The sequence below is a fragment of the Diachasmimorpha longicaudata genome, chromosome 18, assembly GCF_034640455.1.
Source record: "Diachasmimorpha longicaudata isolate KC_UGA_2023 chromosome 18, iyDiaLong2, whole genome shotgun sequence".
Classification (NCBI taxonomy): Eukaryota; Metazoa; Arthropoda; class Insecta; order Hymenoptera; family Braconidae; genus Diachasmimorpha; species Diachasmimorpha longicaudata.
In genome coordinates this window covers 3,091,253-3,099,733 of record NC_087242.1, presented here as the reverse complement: position 1 = coordinate 3,099,733, position 8,481 = coordinate 3,091,253, and the positions used below count along the sequence as shown (strand labels likewise).

At 44.2% G+C, this 8,481-nt stretch overlaps 1 long non-coding RNA gene across 2 annotated transcripts; it reads left to right on the top strand.

Moving 5' to 3' along the window:
• The first annotated feature begins 2,425 nt into the window (after positions 1–2,425).
• Positions 2,426–8,185, top strand: LOC135170797 (uncharacterized). 2 transcript variants are annotated; one of them, XR_010300437.1, is made up of 5 exons: positions 2,426–6,266; positions 6,355–6,441; positions 6,546–6,793; positions 6,948–7,051; positions 7,178–8,185. It is a non-coding gene; the product is annotated as an uncharacterized LOC135170797 (long non-coding RNA). The 2 variants fall into 2 exon arrangements; XR_010300438.1 differs by having other exon boundaries at positions 6,948–7,108.
• The last annotated feature ends 296 nt before the right edge of the window (positions 8,186–8,481 follow it).

Here is an 8,481-nt window from a genome sequence, read left to right as displayed (position 1 = left end):
TAATTCAATGGATGACGGTGTCTGGGGTTTAGACTCCCTCGGGAGTCTCAGCGGTTTTCTGTTTTCAGTGGTATTTGTCCGCGATTGTGAGCTCCAATTAGAGGAGAGGGACGCCACCTGCCGACGGCGTCGGTGAAGTAAAGCTCTGAGTGAATGTGAACGGAAATCGGAGTGTCTGGGATTAATTCCAGCCCCAGGATATGCCTCGGACAAAATCGGACATTTTTTTTCCCGGGAATTTAATAATCTGCAGAAAAATAGTTTGACCTTCCGTGGGTTCTCCTCTCATCACATAATTAGTATCAATGTCCCATGAGAATGACAGTAATCAATTTTTCAAAGGAGTAATTCTCATCGAAGACGTAATAAAAGACTCCTCACAATTTTGTCCATCCGAGATTACACTTTAGCCGGTGAATTTCCCGGAAGCCCGAAAAAGTGATCTCACAAGTGCCAGCGCGTGTATACGATTCACGTACACAAGTCGGATTACAAGAGGGGGAATGACGATTGAAGGAAAAGGAAAGGTGCTCACGAGAGGCACTTCTCGGAGGTAAAGAGAAATCCCCGGAGGGAGGAATCGTCGATAACCGGCCCCAGCAGAGGTGAGAGAAACTTCGCGTAAATGGCGGAGGTAGAGGAGGACAAGAGAAAAAGAAAAAGAGAGGGAGTCGCGTTCTTGGAGGTGAGGTAAACACGACGACAAGGTGGAACAGTAACACGTTCGATAGAGACAGAGAGACAACGACTGGGCTCCTCAGCCCTGAGGCCATATCGGGGTCTCTCTCGTGAGATGGATCAAAGCGACCGCTCTTTCCTGGGAGATGATTTCCTGGACCTCCACTTGATCGTTTCGTATATCTCGGGTAAACGATCGGCCTCGAACCAACTCGAGTATTTGTGCACGAGACACCACAAACATACGAAAACAAGTGAAAAGAGAGGAGTCGTCAGCAACTTCTGAATTTCTCGGATGCCGGTCACAATCTCCGATGGATTAATTCCCAAAAAGTGAGTCAGTTAATGACGAAGTATCTACCATCGAAGGGCTGAGAAAATTTCCGATTCCGTTCACTACTGAGAAACTTCTTTTGCTCGATTACTTCCGTAGATACGAGCGGACAAAGTTTTCAAGGCCAAATTTGTTTATTTGGCCTTGAAAACTTTGTCTCTTGTATCTCAGAAACAAATGAACCAAAAAGGGTTTATGACTAGTTCACGGAATCGGAAATTTCTTCACCTTTCCATTAGTCGACACCCCAACCCCCTCCCTCCTCACCCTCTCCAGATATCAGGCAAAACCCACCCTTCCCAGATGTCATGTTTCCCAAAAGTCCCTTTAAAATCATTCGGTCATATCTGACGACGAGCCACAGAGGGCTATTCACATATCTGCCACCGACAGGCCAATCGATACCCAATGATATTGCATAACTAATCCAAAACCCTACCACCCCTGTCACCAACGCAGATAACTCTTGACAACCCTCCCCCACCTGCCCACACTGATCCTGCAATTCAATAGAATCCCAGTTGCTAATTTAACCGCAAAATACGGCACTCAAAAGGGCACCCCCCGCCCTCCCAAAACTCCCTAAAAACCCAACTGCGCAGTTTAAATAATTCATACCCACGAAATGGCGCTTTCAACTGCTTGAATATAAGTAATTGCTCCTGACTTCTTTCACAATTTTCAACCATTTTCCTTTTCGCCTTTTTTCATCCATAAAACTCCAATGATATACTCCACCAAACAGAAAAGGGTGAGGTCCCTTTTTCCTCTTCCATTTCCTTTTATTTTCACCCAACATTTTTTTCTACCTCTCCCTGTCCTCTCCCTCCCTTCCATCATCCCCTCTCCCACGACGACTGGCGTAGCACGGGTTTCGTTTAATTTCGAACGAACCCCATAAAGGTTATACCCCGGTCCGGTTGTTCGCTGAAGGAAATATACGCCCTCGTAAAGTAGAAAAGGTATAAAGGTATATAAGGTAAAAAGGGAAGGAAGGGCCTGCGTTGTTGAGGGGCGGGGGTGGGAGGAATTGAAGAAAACTATATATATGTGGGGGAGTAAGAGTGAAATGAAAGGGAGGTGGGAAAAAAAGAGAAATGCGAGGAGGGATAAAAAGAGTGCGGAGAAAATGGCTGAGGGTGGGAGAGGGTGTGAGCTGTGCTGATACGTGAAAACAAAAGGGCGAGGGTGTGGGGGAGGGAGGGAGGGAGAGGGTACCTTGAAAATATACGTGGATTTGTGCTGTTGCTTGTGTGAGTTGGGGGGGTTGAAAGACCGGGATCAAGAAGAGAAAAGGGAACAATGGGAGCAGATCCCGAGGGCGTATTCCTGTGCGCATACTGGCACGCATTGGGAAAAAGAAGTTTAAAGCTTCTGAGGGGTGGAAGGTGGGGAGGGGGGGGGAGGGTGTAAGGGACATGTGAAATGTGGGATTTTTATTGTTGATTTTGGGGGAATCGACGATGGAATCAAATCGATGGGAGGATTGAGAGGTTTTCGTCTTGATGGATGATGGTGCGTGATATGAATTCATTATTTTTGTCATTGTTCATTGATTATTTATGATATATTTTGACCATATGACAGAGACTCTCCTGTAGTTGCATCTGGTTTTGCTGGGGTTGGGGTGACTCCAGGAGTCGATCTGATTAATCTCGCAGTCGAGTTTTTGGGGAATATCTTCGAATCTAAGGGAGATGGCGGAATTTATGTAATGACCTTAATTGTAGAACTCAATTAACTCCACAAAAAAGGTCCTGATGAAAATACCGCTATCTCCTGTCGATTCCGAGTTATTCGCGAAAAACTGATCGATATTATTGTAGTTGTCTGACGAGTGACGTGGGTTTTCCACTGGAATTTTGCATTCACGTGACGTAAACCGTTTTACCCCTTTCCTAATAACCTGATCAATCCATCATCCATCTGACCTTCAATCTCAATCACGTACCACCGATAATGCCACGACATCGTCGTGATTCTCACCCTCAAAATATAGGAGACGAGGCTCGCCGATGGGAGGGAAGAAATAATCGAATAAGGGTTGGGGAACCAACGCCGGATAATACTTATAATTCCCGGCCAAGGTGAGGATAAAAGGTCTCGCCCCCGGCACAACCAAGTGAGAGAGGCCTCCCGATGAAATAAACCAACTCTCCTCCCTCACCCTCTTTCACCCCCGAATGAAAATAGCGACAAAAGGACGGGGAAAAAAAAAAGTAAAAAGGGAGAATACGAAGAATCGGCAAAGTTTGAGACTCAAACTCATCCGGAGGCCGACGGAGAAATAAAGGGGGAGGGAATAGAGACGAAAAAGTAGAATGAGGAGGTGAGGGGTGAAAGGGATTTCACATCGCCACCCTTTGGTTGCTAGGTAACCGCGTGCCTTGGACTCATCCCCCCCTCATTCCCCCGGAGATGTCACTACCCAGAAAACGGGAACGACCTTTTGACATTTCAAGGATTCTCCTGCACCCTCTGCCCTCACCCTCTCGACCCTCTTCCCACAATTTTTTTTTTATCATTCTCTTTTACGTGCCCTTCAGGTCCTTTCTGCATCCACTTCATTCTGATGGTGGGCTCATCCTTGTTTACCCCAATGCCACTTTCAACCCTTCAATTTATTCCATTTTTTTATAATAAAGGATTTTTTTTCTTATCATTGGGGAGCAGAGTGATACGAATAGAAATTTCCGAGGAAAATTCCTGACTTCATTACCGTAATTTTGGCGGAATATTTTTCATCGTGGATTATAATAGAAAATAAATTTTCCGATGAAATAAATATTCAAATTTGTACATTTCAATTTTCTTTTCTCACACGTCAATTTTTCCTGACTCCATTTTTTTTTAATGACGACGAGTCGACGTGAAGTTGCACCGAGAATACCTCCACTGTAAATTCCCCTCGCAGATTACAACCACGCGAGGGGGATGCAAGGAAGAATCTACGTAGGGTATGAAATCGCCGTGCAGTGGATAAGAGGGGATGAAAATTCCCCTCGGGAGTCTAAGGGGAATTGAGAGCGGTGAGGTGGGTACGAGGGTGGAGAATCAAAGAAGGTGAGTGGAGAGAGATAGCGAGTAACATCGAGGGAAAAAGGGATTGCTGAGAACTTGAGCCAAGGGGGTTGATTATGAAGATTAAAGATACCAACTCTCTCCGCTGAGTTCTCTCCACTCAACTCGCAACTCTCTGCTCTGAAAGGCTCTTCCTGGTTTTTTTTTTCATCTCCTACGAGACCCTCTCAAACCGCCACCCCCTTTTTTCCACACCACCTGCGAAATTATTGACTGAACATTTTGCGTTATATATTGAGGTATGCGAAGTGAACAATCGTGCTGTAATTAAATTTATTATCAGAACGGAATAAATATATTTTCTACAGTTCAGTCGATTAATAAAAAAATATTATGTTATAATAATAATTTTATTTTCTTTAGTACAAAAATCTCTCTCTGTACATCGCAATGACACCCTAAGGGCGCCATTAAATAACGATTTAGAATATTAATATTAAATGTTTTCTCTGCGAAATTGTGAGGGAATTTCGAGATATTCATTAAAAATAGTTAAAAATTGTTTGTAAAAAACTTTTTAAAAAACATCCCTCACAATTGTAAACCTCCCCTTTCAACTATTTTCTATTTTTTATTTGTTTCATTATATTTTAACATAACTTATCACATGGTACATAGCTGCATAAACCTGCAGGTTTATGTAAGTTTAAATAACAATAATAAAAAACTGTTGAATAGTCGAAAGGGACTTCCCTCGAAAGTCCTGGCAGCGATACAACTTCGATGGCTCGTCAAGAGGGGGCGAAGGACTGAAACAACTTGCTTTGTCGATAGGGGAAAGGCCGATGGGCGGAAGGGGATGGGGGGGTGTTGGATGGGAGTGGAAAGTGCCCCGGCCGATTGAGCAGGTGTTCTTTCATTCTTCTTTCGGCTCGAACAAAGAACCCCGAACCCAAAGGGTGATCTTTTTGTTTTTCCTCAGAAGGAACCAGACTTCAATAACGCACTAACACGCGTTCACCAAAATCCCAGAGAATCGCAAAATTAAGAAAAATAAAATGATTTTGAATGACCAACTCTCTGATTATTCGCAATTTAATTCTGATAAATGTCTTGTTGGAGACACCACCACTGCCACAAATTTCGGGGAATCTCCATCTAGAGTCACCTCAGATTGAGGATTACCAGTATCACATTCCCCCGGAATTTACATGTCTCTGACCGGCGATGATGGTGACAAATATCTTCTGATTATCCCACCCAATCATGATTTACTCACCCGAAAAACACGTTCGGAGAGAATCGGATAATCTCGCCACTCGTTAATTTGATACCTGGCAAAAGAAGACGGGTCGTGAGTCCTCGTTGACAAAAAAAATTCCAAAATTTCCGACCGAATTTCCTGCGAATATCATGTGAATGTCAGCGGAGGGGAAATCATGCCCAAAGGTATAATGGTATTTTCGGTGGGGCCCTGAGACGGCTGAGACGACGAGCACCTTGCCCCGTCCTCTCGCCGGAAGCTGGACAGGAGAGAGCGGAGGGAGATGTGGTCTGGCCGCATTTACCGGCAGATGGCCGGCAGATGTCCAGCATCGTTGCCCTGATTGCAACTTCTCCATCGAGAGGTATCATCATGCATCGGTCTCACATTCAGCGGGGCCAATAATCTATTGGTCATTGAACCAATCCCGTCCGGAGTTAAATCACCCATATTACCCCGTCATTATTTAATTACTCAATTTTTACCTTAACTTCTCTAAAACTATTCAAACCACAACCCAAATGAATTATTCGATACCTATTTTTCTTTCCGCACGCCTCATGTGCGCAAAATTCCACTTTCCGCACGTCGTGTGGAAAAACTGATTTTCCGCACGCCTCGAACTCTACAATTTTTTACATTTTCTTTCGTGTTAATGGAGTATAAATTATAATTTCTCCAATATCATTGTTACGAATTATTTCGATGTCCTGATTTGGACGGTTTCATGGCATCATCACCGAGCCATTACTGACGATCATCGAATTGACGGAAAAACGGGACTGGCAATATTGACTCCTCCGAATCCATAATGCGAAGGCCAACCCTGATAATGTATTCGCCCATCACCACTCACCACTGGCGACGTCGTGTCGCACACTGTGAAATACCTAGACGTACGGCTGCTGTCGACATCCAGCAAATGAGCATCACATGCCAAGAGAAAAAAGAAAGGAGGCTGAAAAAAAAGTAACAATGCCATTATTGTCTCCACATTGTCTTTCCTCCTTGCTCTTTTGGCTAGTCGCACGGACTAACCTCTCTTTTGTATTTTTAGACGCTGCGTTACGCGCCTTTTTACACTGCCGCCTCCTGGGGTGAGGATTAAGGTACTTCCACAGTAAAACCGAAGACCAAATAAGTGGTAAAAACGAATAAAGATCGTGTCGTATAATTAAATAGTGGGAGATATTTTTTCCTACGAAATGATTCGACTATGAACTTTAATCCTTTATTTATCGTACGCAGAAGGTATATCTTTCTGGAAAAATCTGGATGTCTGGAAAAATTAATGCTGAACATGACACTCTGCCCTTTCGGAAGAGTCTGGATAATGTTTTCCAGATAGTGGCTCGCATGTACGTTGTTCCCGGTGATTATAAAAAAAATCAATCATTAGCGAGGGGCGCAAATCAGGAGGGAAAAAAATTCACCTCCATTGTTTCATCGCACATGCTCACGCACAACGAAATCCACAGCTTGATGATGAAATGAAGGTAAAAAAAAGGATCGATCGTTGCACGCCATCAAAATAATGGGGCAACGTAAAAAGCACCTGCGGCCAACTTCCGGCATTCCCATCGATGCACAACGATGTCTTATCCCATTCTCCCAAGCACCTACACAAGCAAGTTTTTCTTATATTTACAGGCATTGCAGTCTCATGTATAAGTCTGTAAGCCGCGAAAGAGGCGTCACTGGACAATGACGGGCTGGTGGTGTGCAACTGAAGAGCTTCGTGGAGTTTTTACGAGGTATGCTTTATGGAAGTTTGCCAGCTGTGACCACGATAAACGATCCCGCTCTTATAGGTATATCAGCCCTTGACTAGTACCTGTCTTGTGACGCCATTGTTGAATCGTGGTTTATGATTTTCGCAGGTGGAAGTTTGGTGGAAGCTGTTAAATGGGTCTTCGTACCGCATGGAAACATTGGAATTGAGGAAGAATTTCATCCAAAATTTGGTTTAATGAAGACTCCGAAAGAGATCACCCTTTTATGACATCATTCTGAAGTCATTGACGAATGATAACGGTCTAGAATATTGTGGAGAGGCGGAATAAATAGCCCATGAAAAAATAGACCAGGGAAATGCCCCAGATTTGGGTGATTGCGTTATTGTCGAATATGTGGACATACAGCAGTGTCAGTATGACAGGTGTAAACGTAACTGAATTATGCTGACCAAGTGATGAAATATAAACAATCAATGTATTATTGAAAAGACTCCGAGGCACGTAAAGTCTCGGAGGGGCGCTTATTGTACAATACCGAATGGTTCTATTTCCTTTAAACTCGGGGTCACCCAGCGACCTTTCAACGCTTCCCCGCGCATATCCCAGAGGCTGTGGTCGGCGCAAAAGAAACATCCGCTCGCTTAAAATCTCTCGACCAGTACTACCAACATTTCCAGTCTCCGGGGGAGGGGGTAAGTTGCATAATAGGTGAGAAAAAGTAGCGGACTGAGGTACAAGAATTCCTCGTGCATAATCGAGCTTTCGCGTCACCACGGATCGCTGGCCCTCCGGTAAAAGTCTGTAGGCGCGTTATCTTCGAGAATAGACAAATGTTTTCTACTCCAGTCATAGACAAGAGTTATTAAATCAGGGAACGAGGTCTTTGAAAATATCTGGCGAAGTAAATATTGAAGGATTAAAAATTTTCACTTTGTGGGGAATATTTTGACATTAGCTCGGAAAAGCGACACAACATGTGGACAACCCAATAGACAAAAGGGCCTGGCCTTTCGGTCAGACCTCCCACCCTGGACGAAGCAAGGGGTAGGGACACTCTCGAACGGTCTCTCGAGTAAACCACATCGGATTATCAACTCAGCTATAATTATATCAAGTCTTTCACTAAAACGCATATGTTAAAAACCGAATAAAGATCGTGTCGTATAATTAAATAGTGAGAGATATTTATTTCCCACAACTTGCAAAATTTTCCGGGCAACTCAGCCAGCGGCTCTCCTAGAATAGCTGAAATCCGCGTGTCTCTCTGTACCGCTGGGACAGGTTAGCGTCGTTAGGTGCGTGGTATTCTCCCTCGCTCCCCCTCCCACCCCCCCCGGCCAATATACCACAATTTTCACTGCGTTGCCCACAAGCCGTCCATCGTCTACGCCTGTCTATCCACTCATCCTCGTCTCCCTCCACCCCAACAATTTCTATTACATCCAACA